A 15215-nucleotide genomic window follows, 5' to 3' on the forward strand; every position below is an offset into this window, starting at 1 on the left:
CAAGTCTTTTTGGGTCCTCGCTTGTTAGAGTCAACAGGTGATGCATCATATTTAATTTTGTGATGGCATACATTTATAGTGTGGCCATCTTTCCCACAAAAGTCACAATAAACTACTCTTTGGGGGTATTTCCATTTTTGGTCAGCACGATGGTGCTGAGCATACCAACACACTTTTATAGTGTGTCCTTTCTTTCCACAATAGTCACACTGACTGTTCTGCTGAGTGTACCGTCTTTGCTGACTAGTACCTGAATACTCAGTCTTTGAATAGAACCTTTTCTTAGCTGATAAACTCAGCTGGTTCTGTATGGATGTGATGTCCTTTCTCAGCTTCTTAGAGTCTAATTGGACTTCAGAGACAAACCTATGCATGATTTTTAGATTTTCATCTTGCCTGGTATTGTCCTGAAGGAGATGTCGAAGGTCACTGAGTTTGACCTCTTCAATCTCATCACATCGCCTGCTGAGTGCTCTTATTTTCTTGTTACACTTTTTGATCAGTGTATAGAGATCACTCAGGGCATTAATCATTTCATTTCTGACCAAGGGTAGAGACATTACCTCAGTTGTATGTTCCTCATGATCAGATCCATCAGAGAGTTCAGCTTGCTCAGAGAGACAGTGGTCAGCAGATTCGTCAGCCATGAAACAGATATTAGCTGACTCGGTGGCATCAGCTTCTGATGAGGTTGACTCATCACTATCACTCCATGTGGCCACCATTGCCTTTCTACTTCCCTTCTTGTCTTTCTTCAAGGTAGGACAGCTTGATTTGATGTGCCCGGCTTGATGGCATTCAAATCAAGTAACGGGCTTTGAGCTGTCCTTTTTGTGTCTGCTGTCGCTAGACTCAGCTTTGTATTTATCACTTCTTTTGAATTGCCTTTTGCTGTACTTGTCATTTTTCCTAAACAGCTTCTTCATCTTCCTGGTAAACATGGCCATCTCCTCATCATCTAACGAGTCAGCCTCGGTTGAGTCAGCTTTCATGACAAGAGATTTTTGCTTCTTGTCCTCAGTTTTTTCTTTGGCCTTAAAATTCTTCATGGAGATCTCATGGGTCAGCAGAGATCCGATGAGCTCATCATACTCGTACGTGGTCAGGTCCTGAGCTTCTTCAACAGTTGTCTTCTTTACTTGCCAGCTCTTGTGGAGACTTCTTAGAATCTTCTTCACTTGTTCTTCTTCAGTGAAGTTCTTACCGAGTCTTTTAAGCTCATTGATAATGTTAGTGAATCTTGCATTCATCTCAGAGATGTCTTCATTATCATTCATCTCGAGCAGCTCATACAGCCGCATATATTGATTCACTTTGGACTCTTTGACCTTGCTGGTTCCTTCATAGGTCACCTCCAGCTTCTTCCAGATTTCTTGTGCTGACTCACAACATGAAATCTTAATGTACTCTGCAGCATCTAAAGCACAGTGAAGCATGTTTATAGCCGAGGCATTATTTTGTAATTTTTTAAGGTCATCTTCTGACCACTTAGCCTCGCTTTTGACAGTTTTTACACCGTCAATGGTTTCATAGGGAACAAACGGGCCTTAGACTATAGCAAGCCATGCACTCATATCTGTTGCCTGAATGAAGTTTTTCATCATGTTCTTCCAAAATGTATAAGAAATACATCACCAGCTCCTTGAACTTGTCCAAATTAGTAGATTGGCTCCCTGAACTTTGCAAGTGTCTCATCAGCTCCTTAAACTTATCCATAAAAATAGATTACCTCCCTGAACTTTGCAAATGTCTCACCTAATCCCCAAACTTGTTTATTCTGTAACAACTAACTACAAAAACCATAATACTAACTCTGGATCCTCATCCATTCAATCTCCCAAACCTGCAACACTAACTGTTATAATAGGTTGAAAGGTAGGAGAAACAAAAAGATTACCTCTCGAATAGATAAAGACGTATTTTTAGAATTTAGGTTTAATAAGTTTTTGTATTTAGTTGTTACAAAATAAACAAGTTCAGGGAGTTGGTGAGACACTTGCAAAGTTCAATGAGCTAATATGCTTTTATGGACAAGTTTATGGAGCTGGTGATACGAAATAAGCAAGTTCAGGGAGCTAGTGAGACACTTGCAAAATTCAGGGAGCCGATCTACTATTTTGGACAAGTTCAGGAAGCTGGTAATGTATTGAGCCCAAAAAAATTAGAAGCGGACTTTGACACATAAAGAATATTACAAAATTGGTTAGATTTATTGTCAATGTGAAATTTATAAGGGTAAATAATTATTAGTCCTCTAATTTTTACCTAACACACTGTTTAGTCTTCCTATTTTGAAAAACACATTTTAAGGTCCCTATCTTTAGCCAATATGAACCTTGTGGTCCTTTTATCTATTCTTTTAGATTTTTAACCGAACATATCTTAGATTTTAGGACAACCACAGTACAATACAAGTTCACTATGTTACTCTGTTATTATATATATATATATATATATATATATATATATATATATATATATATATATATATATATATATATATATATATATGTTTATGCTAAAATATAATGATTACAAGTCTAAAATACTAGACAAAAGGACCAAATGGTTAATATTGGCAAAAGTTAGGGACTTTATAATATGCTTTTCAAAATATGTGGACTAAACAGTGTGTTAGATAAAAAGTAAGGAACTAATAAATTATTTACCCAATTTATAATTACCAACACGGTTAATGGAAAGCTTGGAACTCTTACCAATTTGGACTTCCTCTGGACCAATGTACTAAAAGTGGACATGTACCCTGATGATCAAATGTTCTATATCTACTATCCATTGTTGATTGATATTAGGGCTGGTTTCGAACTTGGTGAAAAATGGTTGTGTCACGGTTCAATTTTTGTGTGGAACAATTTTTGGCAATATGTACAATGCCTCTACAATTATGACAAGTTAACCTTTTATTGGAATTTGAATAATTAGAATAATTACCAGCCATGAGTCGGAGGTTAATATAAGATATATGATTGGACCTTAACTACCAGTTCGAACTTTTAGTTCAATCGGTTCCATGACATGGTATCAGAGCCTCTAGGATCAAACGGTCGAGGGTACGAGTCTTGACAACCTCAGATTTGTAGCATTAAAAACACATGGTGGGATGGGCTATGTTGTGCACGCTGCAAGCCCAATGGGCATTTGCGTGTTGGGGTGTGTCGAAGGTAATATAAGATATATGATTGAGCTTTAACTATCAGTTCGAGCTTTTAGTTCAATCGGTTCCATAACACCATAGAGGGAAGAGAATCAGGCTGCGAGAATCTATTGCTCCTTGATGAACGGTTACCATGTCCACGTCCATAAGAATAAGGTATGCTAGATTGTCATATAATGCGATTAGAATAAAGATTAATGGCTCGAATTTGAGCACCAACAATAGTCAAGTCCTGCTCTAGTTGTCTTTCTTCGCTGAGAATGAGGCCAAATAAATCATCGAAGTGAATAGACTCCAATCGAGCTTCAATAGAACAAACAAATGATATGTAAGACATACCCAAACCTATCAGAACTTGGTATTGAAAGGAAGCAAGTTGATTAAATACTTTTAGCCTTGAGTATATACATCGAGATATTATCATTCCCTCATTGTAATCCTTGTAATTGTAACTAAGTTCTTAGGTTCCTAATCTATGACCTAGAACCCGAAGAACAAGCTCTAACCAATTTAAACCAAGCAACATGCGTGGTCTCAATAGTAACAATTTGAGGAATAAGGAATTCAGATGCATACATTAATATCCAATTGAAAACATATTGGTCTTTTTGTTCCCAACTGTCAAATAATGGATTCAGTGAGCTTTCAATTAGGATTTTGGATGGAGGAATACAAGACCCATCAATATGATGAACCAAACCAAACCTTTTGAGTAAGATGTGGTATGTGATATCTGTCATGGGGCCAGTTGAAGGGACCTGTGTGGCACTTACTTATCTTCCCGAAAATAAGCTACCCAAGAGGATTAGATCACCTGCAATGACCACACACAAAGGTTAGACAAATGTTATATCTATATATAGGATATATTAGCATATATTAGCATATATATGATACAATCATATAGGCAACCATTAGATTCGTACACAATCATGGGCAACATATATGACACACAAGGATTGACAATACACAGACGATCTTATTCATATATAAGTAGTAGTGTTACATCCAAAAGGTCTCAACCCACAGTAGTAGGGGGGGGTAAGTACTAGAGATGGTATAATGTCGGCATACCTAGTGACAAGTCCAATGTGACATGTCACTCTCCCCTATAGTGTTCCTTATACCAAGTCGACCATTACAGTGTTTGAATGCTACACTTGAGTCACTCCTCCCCCCCCCCCCATTACATAATATGCTTACTGTTGGTCTCGTGTAACGTGATAGGATTAGTTCCAAGAGGGGGGGGGGGGGGGGGGGTTAGGAACTAATATAACTTTTTCGCTTAACAATGCTGACTTAATTGAATGTTTGATAAATTTAACTTAGTTTCAGGTCAGCAAGGCTGAGTGTGATGTGAGACAGCTTTAATCAGATACTGACTAGAGCTGTTTCAATTGTGAGCTGGGAAGTAACACTTAAGTCAGTTTCCAACTCAGCACTCAGATTACTCAGCTTCAGCTTGTACAAATTATTTACTGAGTAATTTTAAGCAAGCAACACATACATTTATATATCAAGAGAAAGGGTTAGAAGTTACTCAACAGACTTATCCTGGTTCGGTCTCTCCGCCTACGTCCAGTCCCCGGAATCCTTCCGAGCTTTTTCAATCCTCTACTGAGCTCTTTAAAGGTAGAGCACAAACCTTTTACAATAGCAACTGAGTATGCAAGAGTACCGTCCTCTATTTGTCTACTCAATCCTATCTACCACTGAATACTATAACCGAGTACTCAGCTTCTCTCTACCACTGAGTACTATAACCGAGTACTCAGCTTCACTCTTCTAACCTTTTACAGATGATAAGAAATTGTTCTTAATACAACAAAGAACACTTTAAATGACTGAATCAATCTAGACTTTTACACAATGATTGGAGTTTGGTGTAAGAGCTTGCTTTTTCTTTTCAGACGGCTTCTATTTTGGATTTTGACTCAATGAAGATTTTCTTCTTCTTTCTGTGTGTTGTTGTACGTGTCTGCGATCCAAGTGATGATTTGGCCTTTTTATAGCAATCTTGTGGCTTCAATGGTTTGAATTCCGACATAGCCGTTGTGGGAAAACGGTTTTCTTCGTCATCACGTGGTCAACTTCCAGAGCTGCAGGCCAATCCTATCTTCTGTTTCGGATAGGAGCCAGGTTTGTCTTCTTATGCCAGATTTGTCTTCATACGCCAGGTTTGTCTTCTAGCAAAAGTCAGATGGTCCATGCTCTTTCTCGAAACGGTCTTTAGGATAGATTTTCGAGGCTTCTGATTTGTTTCGGAAATTTGTCAGACCTTGTCTTCCAAGTTGACGGGATCATTGACGCTGACTTGATTATTACTCAGCTTGACTCAGCGGCTTCGCCTTCAAGCTGTTCTTAAGAAGACATTTCTTTCGTAAAGCTGAATTGCATTCCACTCAGCTTCTGCTGTGTTACTTGCTTATGCTGACTTTGTTCTGTCTTTCTTTTATAGACTTTTAGTTCCTGTTCTCGTTAGTTAACTTACTCAACATTGAACAAACACATTAGTACAATTAAATCAAAGCACTTAAATTTAATTGTTTAATCATGGGATTAACTTAAATAATTTTGTCAAATCAAAATCATGTGAAAAGGTGTTTCAACAAACTCCCCCATTTTGATGTTGGCAAAAGTATTTAATGAGGAACTGAGTGTTGAGCCCTTCTAAGATCTAATCGAGTGAAACTAAGGATTGAATCCACTGACTTAGTTCAATTATAAACCTTCTAAGATTTAATCGAAGTGAGTCTAAGGTCAGCTTCAGAGGAAGGTCAATACTTGGAACATTTTGTCATTACTCAGTTTTGTGATACTTAGTTAAGTTCAGGTATCAGAGTTGGAGTATACTGAGTATATTGTACTTGTTTAATTTATATGTTCACAGGTTTTAATTTGTTGTTGTTCAATGAGTAGTCACATGAGAAAGATCAGCACATAAACACAGCGTATAAGCATTACATATATAAAGACAATTTGTAGAATAGATGCTTATATATAGATATACTCAGTTCAACAAGAATCATGCCATATAAAAACACAAGTTACAAGCTAAGACTATTGCTAGTTCTATTTCTTGATGTTGGCTTGATCTTGGTTAGACTTGGGTTTGGTTTGGCTCGGCTTGGCTGTTCTTTGTTGCTGAGTTTGGTTGCCTGGGATAGCAGAAGTTGAGCCAGGAGGCTTCTGCTGAGTTTGATGTTGAGTTCCATCAGCTGGCTGCTTATCTTTCTCCCCCGTTTTGCCAGCATCACCAGGCTGAAGGGGAGGAGCATAGAATTGCCCCTTTTGAACAGCACGAGTCAGTATGGTGGAATACTATTGCATTTGACTCGTACTTTCTTTAAGACCGGTAAAGACTTGGACACCATCTGCCATACTAGATGCGGGGATCTTAATATGAGCGCTGAGCATACTAAGTAAGTACTCAAGTGACTTCCCAATCCAAGTAATGGAGTCGGTCATCCGTGCATAGGATTGATAGTACATCCTAAGCATCGAAGAGTCATACGAATGATGCTGAGCATTGATGTGCCGAACATGCGCAAGTGTTGATCGGGTGTAGTGTAGTATGTCATTAGTCTTTACCTGGTCAGTGTCCATTTCTTCTTTGCTCAAGTTGAGTAGGCGTATAGCCTCACCAATTTGTTCTATGGAGCTTTGAGAAGTGGAGGAGATAAGTTCACGAGCCCTTGTTAGCTCAGCGGTCAGCTGGGTGAAATGCTGAGTGACTTTAGCAGAAGTTGTGGATGATGAGTTCATAGCAGATAGGGCATTACTTTTCCCATCGATGGAGTCCATGTGATTTACCAACATTAGCTGAAGTTCCGCCAACTTGACCATAAATTCTTGCTTGGGCTGCTGAGAGACCAAAGAAGTCATAACACTCATCAACTCCTTAAGACCTTTGAGTTCGGTCAAGAGTTGCGTGATGGAGGACAGTTGAGTTGGCTCAGCAGGAGTGGACCCAGCAGCATCGATGTGAGACTGATCTATTGCTTGGAGAAGCATATGGGCTGAGTTGATGATTCACCGGCCTGACTCAGAGGCGTTGAGAAAGTTGTAAGAATCATCTTCAGATTGGTTCTGCATAGTCTCAGGGGCCGTTTTCTGGTTAACAGTAGGTGGTGGAGTACTTTGATGCTGCCCAGAAGTAGAAGTGCCAGCATGGTCAGTAGCTGCACTTTTGTTATTGAGGCCAGCAGCAGGAGCTGACTGGCTTACTAACTGCTCAGTAGAAGATGGAAGTAGTTGCTCAGCAGTATTAATTACCTGCTCAGGGTCAGTCTGGAGTTGAGTTGAAACTTGAGGTTGAGGCAACTCAGAACTGTCGTTAGCAGGAACAGTTTCCTTTGCTAACTCATTGTGTTGAGCAGCAGGAACTTCGAGCACTTGCTCAGTGGAAGGTGGAGCAGAGCTGTCGGCAGAAGCTTGGCCCGTAGAGACTTTTGGGTCGGCTTGTTCCTTGGCTTGAGAAATAGAGGCTTGCTTTTTCTTCACTTGAATAGGAGTGGGTTCAGTGATGTCGGTGAAGAATTAGAATTGGGGCCCAGTCAAGTCAGTGATGGGATCCCTCAGTGGAGATTCATCCAAGATGTCAATGAGTGTAAGCTTCTGTGCCTTCCGCTTGAACCGCTTTTCCTTACTGTCTTTGTGATCTTTGGTTTAAGGGGAAGGGTCAGCAGCAATAGATTCTGGTGACTCAAAAGAGGAGTTGAGTCCAAAATCAGTATAAAGGTTCTCCACAACCTTGTCCTTCACTGGAGACTCAGCTCCTTTCTTATCAGCTTGCTCAGCAGCAGCTGTGTTACTTGGCTCAGCAGATTTCATCTTGGCAGCTTTAGCCTGTTCCTCAGTACAACCTTGTTCTTCCTCCTGATCACAATGTGTCTTTTCTAGGTCGATCTCCTGAGCTCGCAAGAAGTGGGAATCCCTGGAAACGATGAAGTCTTGTGGAGCTGCATCCAGTAGTGTCATTCCAGATGTTTTCTTCCTCTTTAGGGGTTGCTCAAGAGTCTCTTCACTTTCTTCCTCAAGGTCAGCACTCTTCTTCATTCTTTCAGCTGACTCTTGTTTCTTTTGAGCTGACTCAGCAGGAGCAGCTTTCTTCTCTCCAACCACCACTCTGATCTTCTTTACAGCCTTGTTAATATCTTTGGCTAGTGAATTTGAGGATGGCTCAGCTTTCCTCTTTCTTTCCTTTCTGGTTCGCTCAGCAGGTGCTTCTTCAACCATTGCTTTCTTTCCTTTCTTAGATAGCTCAGCAGGTGCTTCTTCAACTATAGCATGCTCAGCAGGTGCTTCTTCAACCATGATTTCCTTACCTTTCTTAGGTTTGATAGGAAGGCTGTGAGCTAAGCCGAACAGGATTGCTGAGGTGATCCCAGTGCCCTCTACATCAATTTCCCCCTTTAAGCTGACCTGGTGATCTTGAAGTATTTTGGTGATGAGAGAGCCCATCCTAAGGATCCCGGTGCTGCGTTGAAAAGCCCCGATGATAAAAATGGGCATGTTGAGCGGCTTGTAGTTCAGCATGTGCCAGATAAAGCACTGCTCAAAGTTTGAGGCTGAGGAGGTGGCATTGACCTTGGGGAAGAGATAGTTGGTCAGGATGTAATGTGCCTGTTTTTTAGGCTGACCCAAATTGGTACTGGAGATTTCACCTTTGTGGTTTTTGGGTTTACAGAACTCGGCTTTGTACTCAACCCGTTTATAATCATTTGTGCATCGCAGTTCTGCACCTTCTGCTTTAAGTTTTAGCAGGATAGCAAGGTAAGAGGGGGTGATGGTGATATCCTTATTCTTAACCTTGGTGACCAGATAGTCATCGTCAGCGACTTTTAGGTTTGCATAGAATTCCTTCACCAGTTGTGGGTAAGTTGTTCCAGGGAGAGAGAAGAGGGTGGTCCACCCATTCTTTGAAATCCAATCGCAGAAGGGTTTTTCTTCTTCGATGAAGCTCCTGGAAAACCATCGGGAATGATAGACGTTTAGGTTTTTGACACTGCTGAAAACTGGAAATAATTTCCTTTCCTTGGGTTTCTTATTTTTCTTTTCCTTCTTCTTCTTCGAAGGGGTTGATTGGTCAGTTCGGGGGTTCTCACCGAGGATTTTGACCTCGTCCATAGGCTGGTCAAGCTGACCATAGATCTGTTCCTAAGACTCTGAGGAAGTCTTGTGATACTCCTGCTCAGCTGGAGAAGGAGGATTAATGTCGGATCGGTTGTCATCGTATTGCTCATCGGAGATGTTCTTGGAATCGTTCGACATGGTTTTCTTGAGGGGTTCTTTAGAAGATTTGGGAATTGAGAGAGAGAGAGAGAGATCGAGTGAGAAATGTTTCAAGTGTAAAGAAGGATTAGTGGGAAATCATCCACTATTTATAGCCGGTGCGTGTTGATCTGATAGGTCAGAATGGCGGTTCGTTTTTGAATCAATCAATGTCATTTAATTCTGACATTAATGACACATTCGGCGCATGGTTTTCTAATCATGCTTACGTCACCTTAGGTGGCTACTTAAATACGCATGCAGGCATTAATTTCGCAAGTTGTTTTACTCAGCATCTAAGATACTAAACGTTTGAGGTTCTGAGTGTATAGTTTAGTGCAGAAGGGGTTCATATCATGTGTAGTAACTCAGCATTTAGCAATCACTCAATATATATAGCAACTCAGCATATAGTGATTTCATAGCATTAATTTTACTCAGCATATGATAGTTAGTCAACATGTAATGATCACTCGACATATTATAATCACTCAATATTCATTTTACTCGGGAATTTATTGAAGAGGATTAGACATACCGATAGCTTCCCTTAGTATGCTGAACTGCTCACGAGCCAACGGCTTCGTGAAGATATCTGCAAGATGTTCATCTGTTGGAACATAAGTCAGCTTGATCTCACCTTTGAGTACATGATCTCTGATGAAGTGATGCCTAATGCTGACATGCTTCATCCTGCTGTGCTGGATTGGATTCTTTGATAGGTCAATGGCACTTTTGTTGTCACATTTGACTTCAATTGTCTTCATTTGAACTCCATAATCATCCAGCTGTTGCTTGATCCATAGGACTTGTGCAACACAGCTTCCAGCGGCAATATACTCAGCTTCAGTTGTTGACAGGGCAACTGATGACTGCTTCTTACTGAACCAAGACACTAGACAGCTTCCAAGGAAATGACATCCTCCTGAAGTGCTTTTCCGCTCAAGCTTGTCTCGTCCATAGTCAGCATCAGTGTATCCAACGAGTGTGAAATCCTTAGTGTTGGGATACCATAAACCTGCATTCACTGAGCTTTGCAAATATCTAAGGATTCTTTTTACAGCTATGTAATGAGATTCCTTAGGGTCAGCTTGATATCTTGCACAGTAACATACTGAGTACTGAATATCTGGCCTACTTGTCGTTAGATAGAGTAGAGAGCCAATCATACCTCGATATAATTTGCTGTCTACTGACTTACCTTTTTCATCAGCACAGAGCACCGTGTTAGTACCCATTGGGGTAGATATTGGCTTACAATTTTCCATATCAAATTTCTTCAATATCTCCTTAGCATACTTAGTCTGACTAATGAAGATGTCATTCTTGCCTTGTTTGATTTGAAGTCCAAGGAAGAAGTTGAGTTCTCCCATCATAGACATCTCAAACTCAGTTTGCATCTGCTTGCTAAATTCCTTGCATATTGACTCATTAGTAGCACCAAAGATAATATCATCAACATATATCTGTGCCAGCAGAGTATCTTTACCCTTTTTCTTAATGAATAAGGTTGTGTCAGCTTTTCCTCTGACATAGTTTTTGGTCAGCAGAAAGCTGGTCAGCCTTTCATACCAAGCACGTGGTGCTTGCTTCAGGCCGTACAAAGCCTTTTTGAGTTTATAAACATGGTTTGGGAACTTTGGATCCTCAAACCCTGGAGGCTGACTAACATAAACCTCTTCATTTATAACTCCATTAAGAAATGCACTTTTGACATCCATTTGGAACAATTTAAAATTCATAAAGCTAGCATATGCACACAGTATTCTTATAGCTTCTAATCTAGCTACGGGTGCAAAGGTCTCACCATAGTCAATACCTTCCTGCTGACTGTAACCTTGAGCTACAAGTCTGGCTTTGTTCCTGACTACGTTACCTTGTTCATCTAGCTTATTACGAAATAGCCATTTTGTTCCTATGGTCTTTTGATTCCTTGGTTTAGGCATTAAATCCCATACTTTGTTTCTCTTGAATTGATCGAGCTCCTCTTGCATCGCATTTATCCAGAATTCATCGTTCTCAGCTTCTGAGACGTTTCTTGGCTCAAGAACTGACACGGAAGCTACGTTACTGAGATATCTCCTGAGTTGATTTTCGGTCATCAGGGTGTTCTCAGCGGCATCAAGAATGCTACTTTTAGAGTGTCCTCTTGGAACCTAGATCTCCTTTGGTAATGTAGTGTCTTCAGGAGTAGGTGTTTTAACAATCTCTGCAGGATTATATTGGTCAGCAAAGATAATTTGAGGTTCGTTTTTACCTTTGGTCAGCCCTTGAGGTAGTGACTCAGTGGCTCCATTTTGGTCAGTGGAAGATGAGCATGGGTCATCTTCGGTAGGCTGACTTGTTTTCCCTGTAGGGTCAGTTTCATCGAACTCGACATGTACAGACTCTTCTAAGACCTGAGTTCGTTTATTAAACACCCTATATGCTTTGCTGTTTGTTGAGTACCCTAAAAAGATAGCTTCATCAGCTTTTGAATCAAACTTAGCAAGGTTGTCTTTAGTATTTAAAATAAAACATTTGCAACCAAAGGCACGAAAATGTCCAATGTTGGGTTTTCGTCCTTTCCAAAGTTCATAAGGGGTTTTCTTAAGTATAGGTCTGACTAAAGCCGTATTGAGTATATAGCAAGCTGTGTTGACAGCTTCACCCCAGAAATAATTTGGAAGCCTATTCTCATTCAGCATTGCCTTGGCTATTTCAACTAAGGTTCTATTCTTCCTCTCAACTACCCCATTCTGTTGAGGAGTTCTAGGAGCAGAAAAATTGTGGTCAATGCCGCTGGCTTCACAGAATTCATCAAATTATTGATTTTTGAATTCTCCACCATTATCACTTCGGATGTGAGCTAGTTTAAGGTCTTTATCATTTTCAAGTTTTCTCACTAATGTTGAGAACATCTCAAAAGCTTCATCCTTGCTACTCAGCAGGATGGCCCAAGTGTACCGAGAAAAGTCATCCACAATGACCAAGGAAAATCTCCTACCACCCAAGCTCAGCAGCTGGACTGGTCCGAAGAGATCCAAGTGTAGCAACTCTAATGGACGCTTGGTTGAGACTACATTTTTGCTTTGAAAAGATTTTTTAGTTTGTTTACCTTGCTGACAAGTATTACACAATTGATCCTTCTCAAACCTGAGTTTGGGTAATCCCTCAACTAATTGCTTTCTTGCTAATAGGAGGTCTATGCTTACATGACCAAGTCTCCTATGCCATAGCCAGGAATTATCTTCCTTTGACACTAAGCATATGTTCTTTGAAAACTTCTTTTCTAAGTTTAGTATGAAAACGTTGTCAACACGAGGTGCAGTTAAAATCAATTCGTTTGTTTTACCCTCGAGTATTTTACACTCAGTGGCATCAAATACAACTTTTCTACCACTGTCACACAGCTGAGCTACGCTCAGTAGGTTATATTTAAGACCCCTAACTAGGGAGACTGACTCAATAGTAGGATTACCACCAATGGTACCTGATCCTACTATCTTACCTTTTTTGTTGTCTCCAAAACTTACATTTCCTCCTCGTTTATGCACAAGTGTGATGAACCGAGTTTCATCACCAGTCATATGCCTTGAGCATGCGCTGTCAATATACCATAGCTTTGACTTCTCAGCACACCTCAGGCTCACCTGCAATGTAACTAGTTATCTTTAGGTACCCAAGTCTTTTTGGGTCCTCGCTTGTTAGAGTCAACAGGTGATGCATCATATTTAATTTTGTGATGGCATACATTTATAGTGTGGCCATCTTTCCCACAAAAGTCACAATAAACTACTCTTTGGGGGTATTTCCATTTTTGGTCAGCACGATGGTGCTGAGCATACCAACACACTTTTATAGTGTGTCCTTTCTTTCCACAATAGTCACACTGACTGTTCTGCTGAGTGTACCGTCTTTGCTGACTAGTACCTGAATACTCAGTCTTTGAATAGAACCTTTTCTTAGCTGATAAACTCAGCTGGTTCTGTATGGATGTGATGTCCTTTCTCAGCTTCTTAGAGTCTAATTGGACTTCAGAGACAAACCTATGCATGATTTTTAGATTTTCATCTTGCCTGGTATTGTCCTGAAGGAGATGTCGAAGGTCACTGAGTTTGACCTCTTCAATCTCATCACATCGCCTGCTGAGTGCTCTTATTTTCTTGTTACACTTTTTGATCAGTGTATAGAGATCACTCAGGGCATTAATCATTTCATTTCTGACCAAGGGTAGAGACATTACCTCAGTTGTATGTTCCTCATGATCAGATCCATCAGAGAGTTCAGCTTGCTCAGAGAGACAGTGGTCAGCAGATTCGTCAGCCATGAAACAGATATTAGCTGACTCGGTGGCATCAGCTTCTGATGAGGTTGACTCATCACTATCACTCCATGTGGCCACCATTGCCTTTCTACTTCCCTTCTTGTCTTTCTTCAAGGTAGGACAGCTTGATTTGATGTGCCCGGCTTGATGGCATTCAAATCAAGTAACGGGCTTTGAGCTGTCCTTTTTGTGTCTGCTGTCGCTAGACTCAGCTTTGTATTTATCACTTCTTTTGAATTGCCTTTTGCTGTACTTGTCATTTTTCCTAAACAGCTTCTTCATCTTCCTGGTAAACATGGCCATCTCCTCATCATCTAACGAGTCAGCCTCGGTTGAGTCAGCTTTCATGACAAGAGATTTTTGCTTCTTGTCCTCAGTTTTTTCTTTGGCCTTAAAATTCTTCATGGAGATCTCATGGGTCAGCAGAGATCCGATGAGCTCATCATACTCGTACGTGGTCAGGTCCTGAGCTTCTTCAACAGTTGTCTTCTTTACTTGCCAGCTCTTGTGGAGACTTCTTAGAATCTTCTTCACTTGTTCTTCTTCAGTGAAGTTCTTACCGAGTCTTTTAAGCTCATTGATAATGTTAGTGAATCTTGCATTCATCTCAGAGATGTCTTCATTATCATTCATCTCGAGCAGCTCATACAGCCGCATATATTGATTCACTTTGGACTCTTTGACCTTGCTGGTTCCTTCATAGGTCACCTCCAGCTTCTTCCAGATTTCTTGTGCTGACTCACAACATGAAATCTTAATGTACTCTGCAGCATCTAAAGCACAGTGAAGCATGTTTATAGCCGAGGCATTATTTTGTAATTTTTTAAGGTCATCTTCTGACCACTTAGCCTCGCTTTTGACAGTTTTTACACCGTCAATGGTTTCATAGGGAACAAACGGGCCTTAGACTATAGCAAGCCATGCACTCATATCTGTTGCCTGAATGAAGTTTTTCATCATGTTCTTCCAAAATGTATAAGAAATACATCACCAGCTCCTTGAACTTGTCCAAATTAGTAGATTGGCTCCCTGAACTTTGCAAGTGTCTCATCAGCTCCTTAAACTTATCCATAAAAATAGATTACCTCCCTGAACTTTGCAAATGTCTCACCTAATCCCCAAACTTGTTTATTCTGTAACAACTAACTACAAAAACCATAATACTAACTCTGGATCCTCATCCATTCAATCTCCCAAACCTGCAACACTAACTGTTATAATAGGTTGAAAGGTAGGAGAAACAAAAAGATTACCTCTCGAATAGATAAAGACGTATTTTTAGAATTTAGGTTTAATAAGTTTTTGTATTTAGTTGTTACAAAATAAACAAGTTCAGGGAGTTGGTGAGACACTTGCAAAGTTCAATGAGCTAATATGCTTTTATGGACAAGTTTATGGAGCTGGTGATACGAAATAAGCAAGTTCAGGGAGCTAGTGAGACACTTGCAAAATTCAGGGAGC

Source organism: Euphorbia lathyris, chromosome 1 (genome assembly GCF_963576675.1).
Source record: "Euphorbia lathyris chromosome 1, ddEupLath1.1, whole genome shotgun sequence".
Taxonomy (NCBI): Eukaryota; Viridiplantae; Streptophyta; class Magnoliopsida; order Malpighiales; family Euphorbiaceae; genus Euphorbia; species Euphorbia lathyris.